Source organism: Dioscorea cayenensis, chromosome 19, assembly GCF_009730915.1.
Source record: "Dioscorea cayenensis subsp. rotundata cultivar TDr96_F1 chromosome 19, TDr96_F1_v2_PseudoChromosome.rev07_lg8_w22 25.fasta, whole genome shotgun sequence".
NCBI classification, from domain to species: domain Eukaryota; kingdom Viridiplantae; phylum Streptophyta; class Magnoliopsida; order Dioscoreales; family Dioscoreaceae; genus Dioscorea; species Dioscorea cayenensis.
In genome coordinates, this window is record NC_052489.1 from 13,948,352 (window position 1) to 13,973,617 (window position 25,266).

At 33.5% G+C, this 25,266-nt stretch overlaps 1 non-coding gene and 1 pseudogene across 1 annotated transcript; both read left to right on the top strand.

The window, feature by feature from the left end:
* Nucleotides 1-344: 344 nt before the first annotated feature.
* LOC120284069 lies at nucleotides 345-11,255 on the top strand (annotated as a pseudogene).
* A 6,047-nt stretch (nucleotides 11,256-17,302) lies between these two features.
* On the top strand, nucleotides 17,303-17,441 carry LOC120250975. The gene has a single exon (XR_005533301.1). It is a non-coding gene; the product is annotated as a small nucleolar RNA Z247 (small nucleolar RNA).
* Nucleotides 17,442-25,266: the final 7,825 nt, after the last annotated feature.

Genomic DNA, 25,266 nt, shown 5'->3' on the forward strand with positions numbered 1-25,266 from the left:
AATCCAAGGAACCAAGGCATGGAGAAATATATATCATCACACCTCACATTATCGATCAAAAAAAAAAAAATTCAACTTTCCCAAGCATACAATCCTTTTTCAACCTTTATTCCAGATTTTGCTACTTTACCATTCCCTACAGCAAGATCTCCTAAAATACATCCAGTACTCCGTGTCAAAGATCACGAAAACAAACATTTTCACCAGGATCCATTTCATCCTCAATAAAAAACCTAAAACAATAACCAAATCCACACAAACTCAAAAATAACCCACCTCTTGAGAGAGGCATCTTTTTCCCAGCAGCTTCTCGATCGGTGCAGCGATCGGGGAGGTTCACGGAAATGGAAGAGATATCGGAGGAGGCGACCAGAGAAGGAGGTGACTGGAGAAAGGCGACGGGATTGGGGTTAGGGTTCCGACCGATGGGAGGAGGAGGCGACGAGAGCAGGCAATGGGATGGGGGCAGTGCCAAGTGACGGCTGTGAAATTTTTTAGGGTCTTCCTATGACTTTCAAAGTGGTATGGAAGTGGGTGGAAGTGGGGTGGAGTGGCCTTTTATATGTGGTTCACTTCCCCCACTTCAGCTTCAAAAATTCTGAAGTGGGTTTTAAACTAAAACCATTTCAGTGCAAATGAACATCAGAAGTGAGGGAAGTTAGTCCACTTCCCCCCACTTCCTCTCACTTACGTCAAAGTGAACACCCCCTTATATGATTTTCCAAGAGTTCCTGCAAAAATTACAAAAATACCCCCACACACCATTATTATCTCCCGATTTCATATTATAGCATCCCATGCCATTTTTTCACATCAACCCTTGATTTTTTTCTTTTTATTCTTCGTTTCAAGATTTATTCAACCAAACCCCTTAAAGCTTTACTTTTCCATATTTTCTCTTATTTTTTTGCAATCAAATCCTCCAATTTCTTCATTTTCACATATTTGACCACTTTTGCTAATAAACTTGACTTTTCATATTTCTCCCACAATTTTGCAACTAAACCCCTAGATTTCTCCTTTTCACATTTCCGCTCAAACTTTTGCAAATACCTCTTTTTTTTATATCTTCCTAGTTTTTTTTTTTACAAATAGGTTTACGAACTCCTATATTTCCCATTTGTTTAGAAATTTTGCTGATGAGTCCTCAAATTTTCTATTTTTTCCCCTCCACAAACTTCACAAATAAATTCTTGAAATTTTACACGCTTCTACATTTTTCATAATTCCCGTGAATATTCCATTAAGGCTTTATTCTAATCATGACATGTAAGCATCAATTTGTACAAAACTCTTAGATGTCTCATATCCTGACTATGACAATGTATACATCTAAAATGATAGAAACAAAAAAATGTTTGATAGTAATGATTGAGCTTAAACATTATGTATGAGTGACATACACATTTCACATGCATGGTAACACACGTGGTGCAATTTTGGAAAGTTTATTCTTGCAATAAAGCAATGATATGGCCTAAAACGGAGGTGATCATTAGGGTTATTGAAAAAAAAAGCATGACGTTTTTTTTTTAATGTCACAACGACAAAGGAGAGGATGGGGTGTGAAGTGAGGAAATATGGACATGAATGGGATGGGATTGTAGAGAGAATCAGCAAAATACTTGTGAATGTATACATGTTGAACATACTATAGAAAGAAATCTCTCATTGCATAAGACAAAGGCATCATCTTAAGATTGCAAACATGTGGGGCCCATCATAGTTAATGGCTTTCAAACATCATCCATCTCAACATGTAAAGACTTTCCAAGCACACATGCTACGAATTATGTATACATATACATCATGCTATGAACTTAACATTTCAGAGAATCATAACATTTTTAATTTCCTGACTTCTTGTTTTCCTTCTGTTCTTTTTTTTTCATTCTTTTATTCTGTTTCTTCTCCCATATGACAAATGAGCCTCCCGTTGTTTTCTCTCTCTTCTCACTTTTTTTTTCTTCTTCTCTTAAAACTCTCTGTGAAAAAAAAAAACAAAGATCTCTTCTTTTTTTTTTCTCTTTTTTCTTTTCTTCTCAAAAGCTCTCTGTTTTTTTCTTTTCTTCTTTTTACTCCCTCTCTCTCTTTCTGTTTTTACATATTGCCAACTCCCGTCTGATGGGAGATTTTGTTTTCAAAATTTTCAATTCACATTTTTTTAAATTTTAAACATTTTTTTTAATTTTGAATTTTGGATTTCAATTTTTTATTTATTTATAGAAAAAGAATCATATATTCTCTTTTCTTTGATATTTCCCACTGTGACAATTGGTGGCGTGACACTTTTTTTAATTTTTTTTCATTTTGGCCCTTTTATATCTTTTTATTTGATTCTTTTTTTTTCTTCTTTTTTTAATTGATTTTTTTTATTAATTATTTTTTATTCAAAGTCTATATAAACATGTCGATGTGGATTCTTAGATAAAACCCTAACCACCATACTATTCATAATGGTTTCTGTAATATCAATTTTTTCTAATTAAATTTGTTGAAATTATTCCGAAAGTATTTTCAGCCAGCTAATTATGATTTGGATTTCAACACGATCAAATCCCTAAAATTTTTATGGTTTGGGCCTTTTTGTCTTTTTCCAACTAATTTTTAATTTGATTTATATAGTAAGTCTTTCTTGATTGATGACTCCGCTTCATGAATTTCCTATTTAATTAATCTCAGGGGTAAAATCAGAAGTCAAAACAATGATGGTATTAGAGAAAAGATGAAACAACGAGTGAACTAAAAAAAATTGTCTTGAAAGGAATAAAACCTTTTTAGGGATGTATAGGTAAATTTAACCTAATTTAGTAATTTATATGTATAGTAATATATGTTCAAATAATTCCTTTCTCAATTTTCACAATCAATGTAAGATAACCCTAACAAAAAGCCTCCGAACTCGATGGGGGCAGATCCGTAAAACTCCTACGAGAGACCCTTCCGCCTTTTCTCATCCAAATCTACACCTCCTTCCCAATCTCCCTCCCGCCGTTCCCCTCTCTCCAACCCAACTTCCATCTCCGACCATGCCGGAGGGACGGCCACCATCACCTTCTCCGACCTTGGTCTTTCCTAGTGGGCCACCTCAACATGCCGTAAGCTTGGCATGCATTGCCCCCAGGGGCGGAACCAAGGAGGGGCTAGCAGGGGCTGAAGCCTCCCCTTAGCGCCGTAGAAAATACTTTTTAAACAAATTTTTCTATACTTAATTTCATGTAAAATACAATATTTGGACACATGAAAGTGTGGAGTGTGGGTGTGCTTGAGCAATTAATGGGTTTATCCATAAAGTTTGGGATCTTTTGATCCACCCAAGTTCAAATTCCAATTGGTGCATTTTTTTCACATTTTATTTTTTAATTTAAAAATTACTATTATTTCAAAATTTTAATAAAATAAATCTTATATACAAATTTTTCATTTTTTTCACATTTTATTTTCAAATTTAAAAATTACTATTATTTCAAAATTTTAATAAAATAAATCTTATATACAAATTTTAGTAATTTAAAAAAAAGTTTGAATTAATCATGAGGCCTAACATATATACATATATGTTATAATGTACTATATATGCTAGAGTGAAATAACAAAAGTTTTTTTATAAACAATATTTTGGTTGTTTGTAGTGAGGAGGATCAATTTTACCATATTTAAAAAAAAAATACAAACTTGAGATGTATTCTTATTAATTGAATTATTGAAAATCTCATAATATGTGTATTCAAATTTTCGTTATATTAGCACATTATTCTTCATATAAAAAAATTATTTTGTTAGATTATGTTTTTACTTTTTATTTTTTTGTTTTGCCTTTAGGCTTCAGCCCCCTCTATCATCAAGTCCTGTTTCCGTTTTGCCCCACTGACGTCCAGCGTTGCTGCATCCTCAGGATTCAATCTGGCTCCTATGTCACTGCTGTCACCCTCACCGGCAACGGCAAGGGCAAGACAGTCACCTTTGCCCTCACTATTCTCCTCCGCCTCGCGGAGAACCTTTTGGTGTATATGCCCTCGTACTCACCTGACCCATGAGCAGAAGGGTCTTCTGTTGTTCTGTGTAGCTTAATCTTGTTGCTAATATGTGTTTTGTTTAGCTTAATTCAGTTTGTTTGTTAATTCTTTGGCTTGGTGTTTGAGAGTCACGTGACAAGGTCAATATATAGGCAGGAGTGGATGGTAAGGTTCGGTTTTTGGGGAATTTGGAAACGAAAATCTCTCTCTAACTTTCCCTTGTCTTCCTCTCCCTTCTCAAACCCTGTAGACTTTTTCTTGATTTTCTATCTTTAAGCTATGATAGCTTAACACTTGCCGAGCAGTTGAAAATGACCCCGATTTGCCTGCTGTGTTCTCCAAAACCAAGGTCAGTTTTTAGATAGGAACATTTCATATTGGTTTTTTTAGTTTTCTTTGTTTCATATCCTGAGCAACCAGTGTGTGATAAGATCATTGTACTTTACTTTTGGATTCAAGGTAAGAAGTTGTTGTTGGTTAAGTGAGGCCTTTTATTCATTGAACTTTTTTGATTTAATGTCTCTAAATTGTGATCAGGAAATTGAAAATCCTTTCTTCTCAACTTTGTTTTGGGGCCATTACTTTCTGATGAAAGATAATGTGTTAGTTTTTAATGACATGCATCTCTGATTGATTGCACTTGTGGTAATGCAGATTTTTAATCTCATTGCATACTCAAACCTAATTTTTGTACCAACTGTATTAATTATGGTAGAATTGCTATATCAAAATTTTTTCCTAAACCAATGTTTTCCTTTTAAATATATATATATATATATATATATTGGTTCTCTTATTTGCATTTTATTTATATATATCTATCAGTCTTCTGCTTTCCATTTTATATATATATGGCTATTTTTCATTGTTTGAGCGCGATTCCATGGTCAAGTATTAACTTTAAGATCGTCCCAAAAAAAATCTCTTTTGTAGTGTATTTTGTGGGCTTGTAAATTATGTAATTTGCCATCTGTTATCTTACAGAAGTTTGAATTTATTCAAAACTGCAATGATCTGGATATGACTATATTTTTACTTAAGTTTATTACATCAATTTATTACATCAACTTATTAATATATGGCCGATGGTTTATGTTCTCATTCAGTTGTATGCTGACTTTATTATTGTTGATTCAATATTGTAACTATTAGTTTTCCTCCTTGAAGTTTCTAGTTTTGGATGAAGTAGACAGGCTTTTAGATGCCGGTTTCGTGGAGGAACTCAAAAGTATTTATCAATGTTTACCGCAAAATCGGCAAACTCTTCTATTTTCTGCGACTCTGACAGATGACATGGAAGCTTTTCATGAGATTTCTGGAGATAGATGTTACTTTTATAAAGGATTTGAAGGATTTAGTATGGTTGATTCTTTAAATCAGCATTACGTAGTGACACCAAAAAATGTGAAGGAGGTTTATCTTGCATACCTTTTGTCAAAAATGAAGGAGAAGAGCATCCGCTTGGTAATTGTATTTGCATCCACATGGAGGTACGCTAGCAATTTGAGGAATAAACATGCCATAATGATTTTTGCTTTACTTATCTTATTGAATGCACAACTATAGGCATTATTACTGAGTATTTTTTGCTTATATCACTTATCATGTTTTGTTAGTTGTAAAGCCTCAAAGCTTTTAAATTTAAAAGGGAATGATTTTTTCTTTAGGACTCAGCACTCATGTGAGTTCCAATCATCATTCTTTGTACTTCAGACCTGCACAAGGCTTATGGGGAGCAAAAAGGAAGCTTTTAAGGTGTTAGATCTCCCAGATCTTTAACCACGAAAAGGCACCTTATTATTACTTAGGCTGATCTACCTTACTACATTGGTGCATACACTGTTGAGCAAGTTAGCATCAATTATATGCATAAGGTGGCCTCAGAATAATGCCGAGTTTTCTTGAGGCACTTGTCTTTGTTATATTCTTCTTGCTGAGACTTGTAGAACATTTTAGGAGCCTGAGGTTATGTATAGCCTTTTTAATCTCTTCCTACTGCACCCTTTTTAGAATAAAAACAAAGAAAATCTAGTGTCTAAAAAATATCTTCCTATTCATTTGAGCAAGCACATGAAATAAACACACTATCTTTGCATTGATTTTATTTCTGTATATCATACATTTTATGTTCTTTTATTATTATTTATTTATTTAGTTATTGTGCATGTAGTCAGCTAAAGTTAATGTTACTTGTTTAGTTTGACAGTCTAATGTTATTGATATCAACCTTCCAATGTCCTTGCAGAAGTTGCCATCTTTTGAATTTGTTATTGGAAGAGCTTGGGTTTTCTGTAATGGCTCTACACTCTTATAAATCTCAATCATTGAGGCTTGCTGCATTGAGTTGATTTAAATCTGGTCAAATTCCTATCTTGCTTGCTACCGATGTAGCTAGCAGAGGTTTGGATATCCCAACTGTTGATCGTGTCATAAACTATGACATTCCAAGGTTGGATTTACATTTGAACAGTTTATTTTTCAGTTTTGTTATTACATATAATGAGTTGATAAAAATCTTCTTTTTCATATCTAAGATTTCCACGTGATTATGTCCATCGTGTTGGAGGAACAGCAAGAGCTGGCCGAGGTGGACTTTCCATAAGTTTTGTCACTCAGGTTTACTCCTAAGACCATATTTTTATAAGATAAATTCACAGATCTTTCGTAAGTCACACTTGCACTTTGATGTCAGTAATCATAATGAATGATATAATGTGATTGAATAGGGATTTGCATTGTTACTAACCAGTTGAGGATTTTGGGTGGTGGTTATTGGACATTTGAAAACTAAGAAAAACTTAGAATACTAGAAACATATTGGTTAGGAGACATGGGCAATATATAGGGTTGGAAGTTACTGATATTTATATCTATATAAAAAACACCAGCTAGATCTACATAGGGACTTCAGAATTTGATCAAAGATTAACCAGGCTGTCATACTTTTATGTCAATATGACATAATTTAGAAATGTATGTGGTATTATGAGGTGAAAGTCCACTTTTAGTCCCCAAATTATACACCAAAATTTACTTTGATTCCTGAACCTAATTTGGTTTCAAATTGATCCACCAACTACATCACTATGCTCATTTTTAGTCCTTTGACTAACAATGTCAATTATTGCTGTAGTAAAATTAAAAATTATTTTTATTTTTATTTTTCAAAGCATGCTTACATGCACCGCCCCTTATAAAAGTTCAGATTTGCCTAATTCCTATAAGTTCAAATTTACACATGTATCCATATGAAGATTTATATTTGCGTATGAATCCCATAAAATTTGTATTTGTATTATTTGATAAGGTATTTACATAGAAATACCCATAAAATAGTTCATATTTGTATAGAAGTTCATTTCTATGCTTCCAACCTTTTAATTTCACAACTGCCTATGCACCACTATAAAATGTTCATATTTGCATATGCAACCCTATTATTGTATATATTTACATCTTCAACCCTATAAAAGTACATATTAGCTATAAATACCCCAAAAAAAATCATTTTTGCATATATAATTGTATAAAAGTTTATATCTGTATATGTGCCTCTACAAAAGTGCATTTTGTGTATGTTGCTTGATAAAACATGATATAAGCAGAGATGCCTCCATAAAAGTGGATATTTTCATATACATCACTTGTAAAAGTATATATAGGCATACATCTCTATAAATGTACACTCTTATATTGGTGAATACTTGTGCATGTACTCCATAACAATCATAGTGTATATACACCAAAGGTCATATAAGCAAATAGGCATTTTTATAAAAAGCATATATGCATACGTGATTTTTATTGTGTAAATTCACCAATTTTTTTACATTAGTATATTTGTAAATTTATTGTGGGTTTATTCAAAAATATGCATTTTATGGTGGTTTATATAAAAGTATGCACTTTTATTAAGGTTTGCATGCAAATATGAATTCTTAGAAGGGTTTATACGCAAATATGCTTTGAAAAATGTTAATGTGATTTTATTGTGTGAGTAAATATAAACTTTTATTGGGTATATTTGTAAATATGAACTTTATGTGGTATATGTGTAAATATGAACTTGTATAGTTGTGTATATGTAAATATTCTTTGAAGAATACAAACGTGAACTTTTATGAGGGCTCTATTGCAAATAGTAATTTTTATTTGGTTGTATGTGTGAATATATAATATTTTATTGGGGTGTGCATCTAAATATGCTTTGAAAATAATTGACATGACAAGTGCTGACTTGTCTTTGCTCTGTCAACTGCCACCTCATTGTTATTCAGTCCACATCATCCATTAGTGTTTTAATTAAACTAACGATACAAGTGAGCATTGTGGAGATCCAGATCATCCATTAGTTTAATTATTGCTTTAATTAAACTAATGAAACAAGTGCACTTTCATCTATTTTGACATTCTTGGTATCATAAATACATGCAAAACACTTTTTTGTTTTTTGTTTGCTTCAGTTATTATATTTGAGAAATCGAGATTAACGAATATAGCTAAGAACAAGCACATTTAGAGCTAAAACTAGTTATCCAGTATTTTGAGAACTGAATAGATTTCAATTTTTTTCACCAAAGTGAATGTGTATGTAAAACGATTTTTTTTTTTTAATACCAATATGATTTGTATGTGAATTTCTATTTGGATGGGTTTATATGGATAACAAAAATAATGATATAAAATATTGATGGGTAATAGATTAATAGATTGGTTAGATTAATTATCTTTTATGAGTTTTCATGTTAAGTGATCATTGTGGTGAACGGTTAATAATTTCCATTAGGTATGATCGAGAATAATAGATAATACTAAATTTTGATTATTGTGGTAAATTCAATTTTATTGTTTTAAAACTAAAAGTTCATTAAAAAAATAATAATAAGGTCACGAGAGTTGCTATTATTGTTGCCCTGAGGAATAGTTATTATTGGATTAAGTTAGTGTATATACTTTTAAATAAGGAACTCTTCTAGCTGATTTCTTTTCAAATCTTGGCAGGAATAACCCACTTTACTTAAATGTCTTATGCGTGTGTAGGTGTTTAGTGTGCTTAAATAGCTAACCTCCTTGGCCCACGCTGTTATAAGTGCCCCATTTTGATGGCTTTTGAGCTTTACTTTGTTTTGACTGGACCAGATCTAAAGGCCAAAACTGCGCACACTGTGGAGGGAAAAATTAGTGTTAAATATGTAAAATTTTAGTTAAAAGGGAGAAATGTATGAATTCACAAGGAATAGGTGCATGTGGCAACTTGCTAAATTAGATGAATCAAGGAGTTTTGAGAAAATTCATGCATTGGTATATCCTTAGTTTTTAACACATGTAGTTATTTTGATCTCATCGTCTGTCTTTTCATTATGTCAATATTTAACTTCTGAAATTTTTATATATAATAACACATGTTTTACAGAAGGATAAGCTCCTTGTTAAAGTTATAGAGGATGAAATAGGAAAGAAATTGGACGCAATTGACTGTAAAGAGAATGAGGTTCTTGAAGATATAACCAAAGGTATGGCCTTCTGGCATTTTGTATCTGTTCCTTGTACTATAGCCTTCTTATTTTCTGCTTGCTGCTTGTTTATTCTTGTTTTATTTTATTGCAAGCTATTGTTATACCCTCTAGTATTGTGGATGAGACTTTAATCAACCCACTGAAAGGCCAACTACCAATACCTTGCTTTTTTAAAATTTAAATTTTGAGATAGTTTTTTGTTAAATAAGCTTGCAACATGATTGTATTATTTCAAATTTGCAGTGGCAATGGGACAAACTTACTATTGAAGGTTATATTTTGCGAACTTTATGGAATTTGATTGCAAACTAAAGTTACTTTTAGGTTGCCATTTAAATCATGCAGCACTCAGTCTATATATAGGTAGGAGTTTTGGCTCATGTGCAAGTTAACTTGTTCGCACAGATCCTTCTCTCCGGCAGTTTTGTCTTTCTGAATCTGGGTGACTTATTGAGGTCTCCTTTTGTTTCCCATCCGGCTTAAAGGACACTCTTAATAATTGTTTCCCTTGATGATCATCCAGGTTTTTGTGTATATTCACAAGTTCTATTTGGTATGCTCCTAATGAAGTTCAAGACATCTTTTGCCCTTCCGCCCATTTCAACTTTCCTTTTCCAGCAAAGAACCTATAGCTAGCTTTCCAAACAATGGCTTTTTCCGTCTCACTCTGGCTATTTGTGCAAAATATTTATTGGCTAGTCTCTTAAAGGTCTTATAAACAAGAGAAACTAATGTGGGTCTCTATACCTATGTAGTTCAACATTCTGTTTTTACCTTTTTGGTTGGACTCTGCCAAAATAACATTGATATGTGTTATGGATGGGCTTGTGCAATTAAGAAAAGGTAAGGACGACATGCAGAGGAAAACGACAAGCTGAAAGATGGAGATGATTGTATTGATGCAATATTAATATATTATCTTACTTGTCAATTTTTATTTTTATTTTTATTTTTATTTTTCCTACATGCCACTGAATACGATAAAATGAATTTCCTTCTTTTCTTTCTTCCCAAATCCTGTTGTATCTATTTTCCCCTAACAAATTCAAAATTCTTACTATGGAAGATAATTACTGACATATTGAATAAATTACGGGAAGATTCAGTTTCCAAATCAACTTTCTGGCAGTTATGCTCGTTTTTGTGATGGTGATACCCTTTTAGTGCAGTACTTGATGTTGTCTTTGCTAACAAGGTCTTGAATAATGGTGCTTTCCAATTTTATTTTGTCTAGGGAATATTAATTTTTTCGCTCTAGATGTTTTGAATAGTGGTGATACACTTTTGATTGGTCATCAACAAATTTTAAATTTAGGTATTCAAGGCCAGACGTGTTGCGAGTATGAAGATAATTGATGACGAGTTTGAGGTGAAAGTGCAAGCCAGGAAAGAGCAGAAGAAAATGCGGAAGCTCTTAGAATCATAAAAATGTTCATTGCTCACCATTGTATTTAATCCTTCTAGTGAACTGGAAGTTAACAGTCTTGTTGGAATTTTATTGGGCACTAGGATTAAGTTATAGTTTTGACTTATTAGGATTATTTTTTTGAAATTCCCTTCATTCCCCTTATGTAATAGGTCTTCAACCGGAAAACATGCTAATGCAGATTATTGTGGATAAAATATTGATCAAATGAGTTGCTGTTGTATCATATCAGAGCAGCCATTTTTGTACCATTGGTTGAATATGATATATCTTATGAAGATGAAAAGATGGATTTTTGGCTCAGTTTTTTTATTGATTAATCTTGTATGGATTTCCTGCATGCTTATTCGGTTGATGCCATTAAAGTTAGACTAATATCTCTCATGCTGGATTAATGCACAAACACACACACACACACACACATATATGGCCCGAAGAGTTTGGCTAATTTACTTGTATTTGATGATGTAAAGATACCAATTATTGTTTTGGTTTGTTGGCTTACCATTGCATTTAATCCTTCTAGTGAACTGGAAGTTACCAGTCTTGTGGGCATATTGGGCACTAAAATTAAGTTATAGTTTTGACTTACTAGGATTTTTTTTTTTTTTAAAAAAACAATTCCTTTCATTCCGTCTTTAACTGGAAAACAAGCTAATGCAGATTTTTTGTGGATAAAATATTGATCAAATGAGTTGCTGTCGTATCATATCAGAGCAGCCATTTTTGTACCATTGGTTGAATTTGATACATTTTATGAAAATGAAAAGATGGATTTTTGGCTCAGTTTTTTATTGATTAATCTTGTATGGTTTTCCTGCATGCTTTCTATTCAAGTTAAGACTAATATATCTCATGCTGGATTAAAGCACAAATATATATACTTAATATTAATTTCATCCTTGAATATCTGAAAACTTAACACATGGTGGATTTAAAATTATGGGTTTGATGGTCCGTAGGAGAAGAAATTCTACCTAAATCCTTCGGAACGTCTTTCAAATATAAAAAGATAAAAAAATAAAAAAATAAACAATGATGGTCCATCTCTCCATCATTATTGTACCTCTTCCACTGTGTTTGTTTATGCTTAATTAATGGCATGTGAAAATGGTTATTCTCCCCATCCTCTATCCATCTTAGCAACTCCTCCAATCCTGATGTCCCGTTGAAAGGACCTAAACCCAATGAGCATGGCGAATCCAAGCATCCATACATAGAACAAGAACAATCCCAGCATCATCAAAGATGATCGTAGCTCTCCTTCCTCTCTTCATAGCGCGGCAAAGAAAAGCTTTGCTTCCATCGCTAGTGGAGAAGCCTTGATTGGACACCGCGAACGATGATGCTGAGGCGCTTGCTATCGCCTAACGAGGATAGACCCATCAGTGTCTATGCTGATGGGACTATGATCTCTTCCTTTTCAGGCATGCTCGAGCTTTAGAGCAGGCTAAGAAATTGTGAGCTTTCTCCTAATTGTTAGTTTTTATTTATTCTATTTTTTTTCTTATCCCTCTCTTGGCTTTCTCAATCACTATGAATATTGAGGATTTTTTTTTAGATTATACAAAATTGGTATGTTCATTATGCGAATGCGAAGCATAGTGGTGCCTATTAGGATTATTTTTTGAAATTTTTTTTGTTCTAATAAGAGAGCAGGCTATCAAATTGTGAATTTTTCTCCCAAGAATTCCAGATCTTCTCTTTGCCATCCCAACATTGTGAAGGGCTCCTCTGTCGACGTGTTCCTGTGCATCCATGCCGCCTGCACTACCCTCTCCGATCCCACAAAGCGTGCTACCTATGATCGGAGCTTGGTGGCTCCCGATAGGCTCCGCCGTGATAGTTTCTCTCAGTTCTATGGTTATACTTGTTGATCTTGGGAAACGGATCAATGATGGTGATGGATCTAATTTCATCTGTCTAATGTAAAACCGACGACTGGATCTCCGTCGAGAATAGCCAAGGATATTTGGAGCTATGGGTTTGGATGTACAATATTGGGAATTTTGGACCGTTGGATTGCCTACGAAAGGCTCTAATTGCATGTTGGCTACCAGCGAGAGCTTCGAGAAGCCTTGCGAATGGTGGAGGGGCTTTATGTCAATAGATTTTGCTAGTTGTGTTTTGTTAATTTTATATATAATAGGGACTTCGATGATTAAATTTGCATTATGGGCTTCTAATTCTTGTGCTAATTTTAAGCTCTTTGTTTTACAAAAAGATCCTTGATTATTATTTATTTATAGAGCAGTAACATTTTTTGGTTATTTCTTTTAAAGATTAAAATAATTCTTTTTATTGTTGAAAATTCAAGAGCATAATAATATACAATTTTTTTTTTTTTTTTAATTTTTGGTAGTTCATCCAAATATAACTGATTTGGTGTTTTAATTTACCTTAGAAGATTTATTTCATAGGTATAAGATTAAGGAGAAAATACTATAAAGATAGGTGTTATTTTTCTTCATTATTTTTTCTTGAAATTTGATTCAAAGTTTGAAGGTTTTTTTGGGGTAATTTTCTTGGTTGAGCACAAACCTTTGGTCATATTTCAATTTGAGCAATAACATTCAAAACATATCAAAGTGAGCAGTAACATTTAATTTGGTTGCATCGATGAAAATATTGGGTTTTTCTGGCAAGAATTCAATGACGTGGATGCTGGAATCCACGTCATCTTCACCTGTTCACCCGTGGAGGCTGCCACATCAATAATTTCTCCACATGTGCACTTCTCCTCCATGTCAACCGCCACATCAGCCTCTTCACCCTTTGTTCTCATCATCTTCTTTCCCTCCCCCCAAACACTTGCTGATGTGGCAACCTTCATGAGTGAAGATGACGTGGAGTCCAGTGTCCACATCACTGAATTCTCACTAGAAAACCCAAACAGACACACCGGTAACCATATTATATGTAGTGCTCAGTTTGATACATTATAAATGTTGGTGCTCAAATTGAAATATGACCAAAGGTTAGTGCCCAACCAAGAAAATTTTTGTTTTGGTTTTGTTCACAAAGGTAGGATATTGGAGAAAAAAAAAAGCTCAAAAAGGTACCATTTTATTTTACTATTTTTTGTTTATTTGTTTTTTTCCCATAAAATTTTGATTCAATATTTAATTTTGTTTTATTTATTTTGTTAATAGGTATTAGATTGGAAAAAAAAAATTGCAAGAACAATTATTTTCATTTAAATATCTTTTGTTTGAATTTTGATTCAAGATTTGAGTTTGTTGGCTTTTGCCTTTTGCTTTTAGATGCAAACGAGAAGAAGATTAAAAGGTATGTGTGAAGAAGAATTCATAATTATTTTTCGTTTGATTAAAAATTAATTTTGTAGTTTGTTTTTCTTAACCTTGTTCTTGATGTAAAATAATTTTTTTTTTCAATTCAGCATTTTGTCAATTATTGAGATGTTTAAATCCTCTCCCCTAATTATGCAAGCCTAAAACTTTCATAACTTACAATAAAATATTTCTTACAAATCTTCTGCTTTTATTGCCAAAATAAATAACAAAATCAATATAAAAATTAAAAATTTATCTTATTGCTCTTCTTCCAAACATAAAAAGAAAAAATAATATTATAAAACTTCATTCATTGATGTTCCTACTGACAACTCAATAACACACACAATGAGAACAAAATCAAGAAAAATAAAACATAAAAATAAAGAAAAATACCAATGATGTGTTTGTAAGATATTTTTTTAATGTTTCTGTTAATCAGTCAATTTAACATTTTCTAATCATAGGTTACTTTATTATCATAATAGGTAATGTATAAATATAGATATAAGTTTTCTATTATAGGCACTTACAAAATATGGCAACACATTATACATATTCAATGAATTTATAACCTAACACATGATCTATAACTTGTGTGGATGTAAGTAGGGAAAAATGTTTATTTGTCTCACTTGGAATAAGTATTTATGTAAATAATATTTTTATTTTATTTTTTCTACAGTAAGCACAATTATTATCAAAAACTAATGCTTATAAAGCTGCAATATTTGTCAAACTTTCCATCAACTCTATGTTGTTATAATATAGTTTGTTCTCTTGAATTAAAATAGAAATTTAAATACAAAACTCACTTAAATCTTATACAATAATTTAAATTAAAAATTATATTTATACAAAAATTTAAAACATTACATATATAGAAGTGATTTTTTTTTAAAAAAAAAAAAATAATCCATTCTCTTAGACCCTTATCAAAACCCATATGTAAATCTCAAACTATATTGCAAATTCATTCAAAAAATCCTAAGTAATTCTCAATATCTTATGTTTATATCTTCATGTGTATATCTTTATATTTAAATGTAATGAAAAATATTAAGGTAAAGGAGGTTCTTTGGTGGTCTTAGACCCAAACACATGCCAAACATTCCCCTACTCCTCCCAAAGCAATCAACATTTATATATGCATTTTCAAGGACTAAAACATAAATATAAATAGACATTCATTGCATTTTTTTATAAATTTTATTTTCATCCCATGATGGTCTCAAATGCTGACACTTGTTACATTTTTAATTAGAAGTTTGGTCAAAACTCACCCAAATTTGTCAACACCTAGATCTCATCTAATATGTTATAATATGTTATAAACTCAATTATTTACTCTAATCCCAATGATGTTATTAGACATGAAATGTTATTATTTTTTTGTGTGTTTGCATTTCGAAAATCTGATTCTACATTAATAGTATAATATCAATTAACATGTGATTATACAGTCATCACACATTCGATATATTACTTAGTTGAGCCCATGATTCATCTCACCTAACTTCTTTGTAGCCAGCTCAGAAAGTCAGAACATGTATATATATAGTCAAGGCAAAACATTAATAAAAATATATATATATATATATAGTCAACTCAAAACATTAATAATATATATATATATATAGGCAACTCAAAACAGTAATAAAGATATGCATGATTAGTGGTTGTATATTATAATGCTTGTTAAAAAAAATATTAAATGCATTTCTACCATAAAAAAATATTCATCTACTATACAATAATGTGACAATATATTACCTTTTCCCTATACATGGATTCATCTATCAAAAAAAATATTCAGATCTTTGATTATGAAAATGTTGACAGGCCTATTCAAAATAACCAAACTGCAATAACAACAATTGAACAACTTCCAAGTTTTGATCCAAACATCATTAGGGTAAATATCTTCCCTTCCAAGAAGATTCAAGAATAATTTACTTAAATTTATATCGTACAATTTAGTTTTACATATATATATATATATATACATTTTTTTTTTCAAATTTCTCCAGGAAACTCAATTTCAATGTGTCATTAAAATCAAAGACATCGACCTATCTAGTTGTTGGTACTATATTGTTTGCAATGAATGCCTAAAACACTTGAATAATGGGAAGGAAATTTTTCTTACCAAGTACATGGCCCAAAACCACCAAAAATAATGTAATAACCCCCTTCGAAATACATATTTTTCTATGGTTATTCATTATTTTAATTTATATATATACTCTAACACACTTATTTATAAATCTACAGAATACGGCTTCCATTAATTATTAAGGACAATGTTGAAAGAGTCAAAGTTGGTACCTAGATTTCAGGTTTAGATCTAGTCTTACAGGTAGTAAGTTGTTAATTATGTCTCTATTCTCTTGCCAGTACTTCCTGTAAATTCTCCCTTGTAGTTCAGTTGGCATAATATAAATACATCAAGTTACCCTACTGCAAATGTGTGGGTGTATTCTTTTAGCTATTGATTATTTTCACATGGTATCCGAGCCTCACTTCTCCACAAGAGATGTCAACAGCTAGTTCTCCTTCTCCTTCCTCTGTCACCAATTCATCTATTGGCTTGCTGCCCACTCCCTCTTTTGGTCATCTTATCAATGTAAAATTGATAAGAGACAATTATCTTCTTTGGAAGGTGCAATTTATGCCCTATCTTCGAAGCCAACAGCTCCTCATATATGTAGATGGCTCATACTCCTGCCCTGCCAAGATAATCGAAGAATCCACGGCATCAGGTACAATTCAGACACCAAATCCGGCATACCAAGTATGGCTACAACAAGATCAATTGGTACTCAGTGCTCTTCTCTCCTCACTTTCAGAAGATGTACTATCATAGGTGCTATTCCTCACTACCTCTTATGAAGTATGGCAAGCATTAGAGCCTATGTTCTCCTCTAGCTCTAAAGCTAGGACAATGCAAATTAGGCTTCAATTGTCAACCATAAACAAAAGGATTTGTCTGTTGCTAATTATTTTAGTAAAGTAAAAAATCTTGCTGATACACTAGCTGCAATAGGCCGACCTCTTGAAGATGAAGAGATTATTACTTATATGCTTGCTGGTCTTGATTCTAAGTTTGAGCCTCTTGTAACTTCAGTCACCACACGGATAGATCCTTTCTCTCTGAATGATCTCTTTGCGCATCTTCTGAGTTATGAGATGTGCATGGAACATCACAACACTTCTCTCCAAGTCTCAAGTTTTTCAGCTAACAACGTGTCATGTCCAAGCCAAAGAGGCAAGTACATGGGACGAGAAGAGGTTGTGGCCAAGGTCGGAATCAAATGAGGCAAGAATCAAGCTCATTTGGAAATAATTTAAACAAAAGTGGGAGCTGACCAATATGTCAAGTCTGTGGCAAGATGGGGCATGTTGCACTCAAATGCTATCATCGATTTGATCATTCATATCAAGCTGACAAAAATCGGGTTGCCACTGCAGCTACAGCTCCTTCCTATATTGTCGATCCCGACTGGTATATTGACACAGGTACCACGGATCATATTACGAATGATCTTGACAAACTGATGACCAGAGGAAAGTATCAAGGCAAGAATCAAGTTTAGGTTGCAAATGGTTCAGGTATGAATATTCACCATATTGGTCACTCTAGTTTACAAACTCCTGTCCAGTCCTTGCAATTAAACAATGTTCTTCATATACCACAAGTTACTAGAAATCTTCTTTCAATTCACCGTCTTGCCAATGATAACAATATTTTCTTTGAGTTTCATCCGTCCTATTTTCTTGTTAAGGATCGACTCACGAAGAGACTTCTTCTACAAGGCAAGTGTGAAAGAGGGCTCTATCCAATCAAACCAAGATGCATTGCCTTGTCAAAGAAGGCTCTTCTCACTTCAAAACCTTCTCAAGGACAATGGCATTGCAGACTTGGCCATCCTTCTTCATCCATTGTTCAACAAGTTCTTCATTCAAATAATCTTCCACATGTTTCAAATTCCACAAATAATTATGTCTATAATGCTCTTCAGCAAGCTAAGAGTCATCAGTTACCTTTTACCTCTTCCAATAATACTTCTTCTTCTCCTCTTGAACTTGTGTTCTCTGATGTATAGGGCCTAACTCATGTTTCCATTGGAGGATTCAAATATTATGTGAGTTTTATTGATGATTTCAGCAAGTTTACTTGGATTTACTTGTTAAAAAGTAAAGCTGATGTCTTACAAGTTTTTCTCCAATTTCAAAAATATGTTGAGTGTTTACTAAACAAACAAATTCTTTATATGCAAAATAACTGGGGTGGTGCATATAAAAAACTCCATGCTTTCTTCAACCAAGCTGATATTTCTCATCGTGTTTCTTGTCCCTACACACACCAACAAAATGGATCTGCTGAAATAAAACATTGTCATATTGTAGAAGTTGGATTAGCTCTTCTTTCTCAAGCATTTATGCCTATTAAGTTTTGGGATGAAGCTTTTCAAAATGCATGTTTTCTTATTAATCGGTTGCCAAGTAAAGTGATCAACAATCTTTCTCCTTTAGAACGCTTACTTGGCTCCAAACCAAACTATTCTTTTCTTCGAATTTTTGGTTGTGCTTGTTGGCCAAACTTGCGACCATATAACACTCATAAACTTCAATTCAAGTCTCAAGAATGTGTGTTTATAGGGTATAGAAATCTTCACAAGTGGTACAAATATTTAAATAAAACCACTGGGCGTATTTATATCTCACGTGATGTTATCTTTGATGAGCAGACCTTTCCTTTTTCAAGAGATTCCAGTAAGTTGTCTTCCAAGTCTCATTGTCCTGCTACCTCAATTATACCCCCTTCTATTTCTCTTCATTCTCCACCACTGACATCAAGCATTTCCTTTTCTCATGAGAGTGACCAATTAGAGGATATTGGTTCAAAACCTCCTCTACACACTAATCTTAATCTTGAAGATAACTCTTAGCTAAGGAGTGATCCTGATCCATGTGTTTTGGCTAGGAATTTCTAGCAACAACAACAACAAACAGGAGTTGGTCATCCAATGAGGACTCGCTTGCAGCATAACATTCACAAACCAAAACAATTTACTGATAGTACTGTCCAGTATCCACCACGCAAAAGAGTTCTTTTTGCTATCATTGAACCCACTAATTATATTGAAGCTTTGCAACAAACTAAATGGAAGCAAGCAGTGGATGAGGAGTATTCTGCACTTATGAAGAACAACACTTGTCATTTAGTTCCTTAATCGAATCTGTATGTTATAGGTTGCAAATGGGTATTCAAATTGAAAAAGAAGGCAGATGGCAGCATCGATCGTCATAAAGCTCATCTAGTGGCCAAGGGATTTAAACAAAGGCATGGAATTGATTATGATGACACTTTTAGACCAGTTATAAAGCCTTCTACTATTAGGCTTATTCTTTCCATTGCTATTTCTCTTGGTTGGAGTTTGAGACAACTGGATGTTCATAATGTTTTTCTACATGGTGTTTTGGAGGAAGATGTTTATATATGTCAGCCGCCAAGATATGAAGATCCTCAACATCCTGATTATATTTGCAAGTTAGACAAAGCATTATATGGCCTAAAACAAACTTCTCGAGCTTGGTTCTACAGACTTAGCTCCAAACTGAAAGAGCTAAAGTTTATACCTTCCAAGGCTGATACATCTCTGTTTATATACAATGAAGATTGTTATAACCAGGTTTTATTGTAAATTGCTATAGCCCATTCCTATAGATTTTTCAGCAGTTATTGTAGCAGCCCGATTCTGTACCAGACCGGTCCTGTAGCAGTCTGGTTCTGTAGCGATCTGTTACTGTAGAAGCCTGGTCCTGTAGCGGCCTACACTGTAGTAACCCGTTACTGTAGCAGCACGATTTTTCTTTTCTTTTCTTCTTCCCTAGTTGGCCGAACCCTCCCCTTTTCTTAAAAATTTTTCCGGCGAGGTTTTACGGCGAACCAAGTGTCCTCTTCCTTCCTCCCTTATTCTTGAACTTGGTAAGCTTGGATTTATTGTTTTATACCGTATTTTTCTTGTATTTTTCCTTGTTTTTAGTTTTTTTTAAAACCTATAATTCTCCATGGATTTGCTTGTTTATAGGCTTAAATTGAAGCCATTGACTTGTTGTTCATGTATGAGAATGCTTGTCATGAAATTTCTTGATTTGGTGTTGTAAATTTGGAGAAAATCATAGTTTAAGGTCCGGTTTTACTGTAGCAATTCCGAGATTACTGTAGCACCGGCAATCTTTGGTTGTTTCTTTGATTTCTTTGGATTAGAATGAAGCTAAAACCCCTATAAATTCATTGGTAACCTTTAAACCTAGTTTTGAGATAACCCTAGGATCGAATTAGGGTTCTTTGTTAGAAAACTTAGGGTTTTTCTTGTTTGTTTGGTTTTTGCTAAATTTTGTTGTGTTTTGTTATGCTTTGGCAAGGAGAAGAAGTCTTGGCTCGAGGCAAAGACTTAGCCGAGGAGAGCTTGCGAGGAAGACAAACTGCCGATCCGGTGAGTGGAATTATTTAGCATAGCTTTATTAGAAGAATGTCAATAGCTATATATATATATATGCATATCATGTTTCAAGTAAGTTTTATTGATTTATACTTATTTGGTATTTTGGTGAATGATAGTTCTTATTGAGAAAATCTTGAATGTCTCATTTGGCTTTTCATTTGTTATCGTGGAAATTGTGATTGATATATGTATCAATGAGTTTGTGAAATCTTTATTTTGTATGAAACTTGAGATTTGTTGTGGAAATATTTGATTTGGTGAAATCCTAGGCTTGAAACAAATTTTGAATTGTTAAAAGGAAAGGATTTCCATGTTGCTTCTTGTGTTGGGACTTGCAAATTATTCTGTATTAAAAGTTTGGGCTTTGTTTATGTGTTTATCTTGTCCTCGTGCAAAGGGCCGAGGTATTATTGATTTATGATTATGGATGGGTATTGTACTCCGAGTGGAGTTATGTTTATTGTGGTGATTTATTCTGGTGATATCCTACTACAGTAGGCGGTCTCCACGGCCAGCCTGTTGAGGTGGCGTGTTGACCGGCTGATTACTACGAGGGCCAGTTCAGGTGGGAGTGTAGAGCCCTGACTGGATATTCATCGGGTAGCCGGAGTCACCAACTGGTGAACTGATGGGTCAACGTCAAGGGCATGAGTACCTTGGCGGCTCTGAACCTAGCCATGGCCACGGTGAAGGTTTAGAGAGTTTTCTAGACCACGTTATGCTGGGTGAGTGTTGGGTATTGTGCTGATTTATTAAAACCATGTTTTGTGGTTTTGGTGTGTTAAACCCTAGTTGGGGTAAAAATGGTTTTCTAGGTATTATTATGTTATTTTAATCCTTTTGAAGACTTCTATTATGTGTTAATGTTTCTAAACTAGTATTATTTTGGTAAAACTTTTATTTTGATGTTTTATTATTGTTATTACTGTTGGTATATTTCTGCTAAAGTTGTGCTAACCTCCCCTCACTGAGTAACTTGAGTTACTCATCCCTCTTTCTTCCTCCCAGTCTATTGCAGGTAGTAGGTGTGGCTTTGTGGCAGCGTACTGGGCATTTGCTACTGTTCTATCTTCTGTTGTATTTCCTTCAGTTCATGTATGTTATAAGACTTATGGAACATGTTATAAGACTTATGGATCCACTAGTGTGTAGAAAACCTTGTTGCATGGTTTAGTATTTAAATACTCTTAAACTTATGTGTATTACTATCTCCTACTGTTGTTAGGGTTGTTTCCCTGTGTATTTTGTGAACCTCTATATTTTCTGTATCATACTGTTGTTGTTATTACTGTTGTTGTTGTTGTTGTTGTTGTTGTTGTTGTTGTTGTTGTTGTTGTTGTTGTTGTTACTATTGTTGAATTCCAGGTGAATTGATCAGCCTTGCGGCATCCTGAGGGTTGAGTGGCGAGGTATCCCTCCTCGGGATTGCTGCGGCGATTGTTGCATCCCGTGGGCCCGCGGGTCGGGGTGTGACAAAGATGGTCATATTATCTACATACTTATTTATGTTGATGATATAATTGTCACAAGTTCTTCTACTCAAGCTATTAATGGCCCACTAAAGTTATTACAAAGGGATTTTGCTATCAAAGATCTTGGTGACTTACATTATTTTTGGGTGTTGAAGTGCACCGGAATCAAGAAGGCATTGTACTCACACAACTCAAGTATATCCATGAACTTCTTGCCCGAGCAAATTTTGAAAATTGTAAGTCAGTCATCACTCCTATGGCTGTTACAGAGAAATTGACCAAAACATTAGGGGATCCTTTATCTGTCGCAGAAGGTTCTAAGTACAAAAGTATAGTTGGAGCTTTGCAATATCTAACACTGACGAGACCTGATATAGCTTTTTCAGTTAACAAGGTTTGCCAGTTCCTCCACTCTCCAATAGCAGCCACTGGACAGTAGTAAAAAGGATCCTTCGGTATTTAAAGCACACTTCCACACTTGGGTTGTCGATTTGAAAATCAAGATCTACTCTTGTCAGTGCCTTCTCTGATGCTAACTGGGTTGAATGTGTTGATGATCGAAGATTGACGGGAGGATTTGTTGTATTCCTTGGTTCCAATCTTATCTCTTGGAGCTCCAAGAAGCAAGCCACATTTTCCAGATCTAGTATGGAATCAGAATACAAGTCTCTTGCTAATGCAACTATAGAAATCATTTGGATACAGTCTTTACTCGGTGAATTGGGCATATTTCAAGCCAGACCATCTTGCTTATGGTGTGATAATCTAGGTGCTACATACTTATCTGCCAATCCAGTGTTTCATGCAGGAACTAAGCATATTGAAGTAGATTTTAATTTTGTTCGTGAGAGAGTGATGCACAAGACATTGGAAGTTAAATTCATCTCTTCACAAGACCAAGTGGCTGACATCCTCACCAAGCCATTGTCTACACAGCAATTTCAGAAACTTCGACACAATCTCAATTTGTTCTCAACTGGTTAAGATTGCGGGAGGCTGTTGAAAGAGTCAAAGTTGTTACCTAGAATCCAGTCTTGCAGGTAGTAAGTTGTTAATTTTGTCCCTATTCTCTTGCCATTACTTCATGTAAATTCTCCTTTGTAGTTCAGTTGGCATAATATAAATACATCAAGTTACCCCACTGCAAATATGTGCGTGCATTCTTTTAGCTATTGATTATTTTCACAAACAACATTAGAGAAATGCAAATAACTGTTTTTGACAAACAAGCTGAAATTCTCACTTTCACATATCTTTCCTCATTACTATTTGCTGAAGAAATCTCTAAGTCAAAAGTACTAGAAAACATAACCCAATTGAAAAACGAGATTTAATTCTACGACCACTCAAAGAAAGTAGTACAAGAAAAACACCTTAACTATAGGGTTTATGTTGTTAAACAACTAAAATAGAAGATAATTAATGTTTCAACTTCAACCTCACAACATCAAATTCCATTAGAGCTTTACCTTGGATAACCTAAAAATAAATTATAATAAAAAAAATATAATACCCTGGATAGTCCCTGTAATATACCCAAATTACGCTGTTGGTCTCTCTAATATTTTTTGTCTGCGTAGAGTCCCTCTATTCTTTAGTTCGCTTCAAATAAGACCCTCCCCTTAACAGACGTTGTTTTTGCCATCTTCCTTGCTGATGTGGCGAAGAAAACAGTTAAAATATTAGTAAAATATTATGGATGTTGATTAAGAGGCGGATTAGGCTATCAGATCCGGATGGTAGATCCAAACAAACCGGATCCAATAGGCTAATGGGATTGGATGCCTATTTGGTCGTCTTCCACCTTGGACTTGGATCCATCAAGCTTTGTATTCCACTTCTTGCTGTCCAACGTTGGTAACCATCACCACCATATCAGACCATCCAACATCGCGTCCGGCGCCGCCAATGGAGTCTGGCACCAGCCCCGGATTTGTAGTGCTAGCGTCCGACATCATATGTTGAAAAAGGAAAAAATGTATTCTTTGTCGGGACTGACGTCGGCATCAGAAGGACAAAAAAAATTCAATCTGCAGCTCTCTTCTTTTTCCACTGGGATGACAACCCTATTGTTTTCGTAATGAGTACTCAACAACATGAACAAAAAAAAAAAAGGTAAGATGGACAACAATTAAAAACAACAATACCAAATGTAATAAAAACATGTAGTTATAACACAAACACACACAAAATAAACCTGCAGTTGTAACCAAGCAGATCAACAATTAAAAAAAAACCTGCAGTTGTAATCAAGCAGATTAACAATAACAACAACAACAACAAAAACCTGCAATTATAACCAAGCAGATAAAAAAAACTGCAGTTGTAATCAAGTATATCAACAATAACAACAACAACAAAAAAATCATAGCGTTATGACCAAGCAGATCAACAAAAAAAAAATGCCTGCAGTTGTAATCAAGCAAGATCAACAAGAACAAGAACATCAACAAATAAACCTGCAGTTATAACCAATAGACACAAAGGGACCGTTTAATACGTAGCCAAGTACAGCACAAGCAGTATAGAACAGAACAAGTAGTTATGGTACAGGACAACTACTTGTACTGTACCTTGTTTGATATCTTATGGACAGCACAAAACTTTTTGTACTGTTTTTCGTTTGATTTCTATAAGTACTGGACAAAATATTGTAAAAATACTTCTAATACCTTTTGTACTATCATATGTTTGTTTTACAATAAACAATGTCACAAGTAAATTTCAAGGTTTTTCTCAATTTCAACATTAACCTAATTAATTTTTTATAATTAATTAACTTATTAAATTATAATTGTATTTTTTAAAATTTTTAAAATATATGCAAAAATATTTTATTGCTAAAAATGCATGATAAATTCGGTTAATATGTCAATCGACTAACCAATAAAATTTGTTACTCTATAATCGTATTAAATATACTATAATCTATAATCCATATAATCTTATTAAATATCCTATAATCTATAATCCATATAACCTAGTTTATAATTAATAATCTTATTAAATCACAATTATATTTGTATATTAT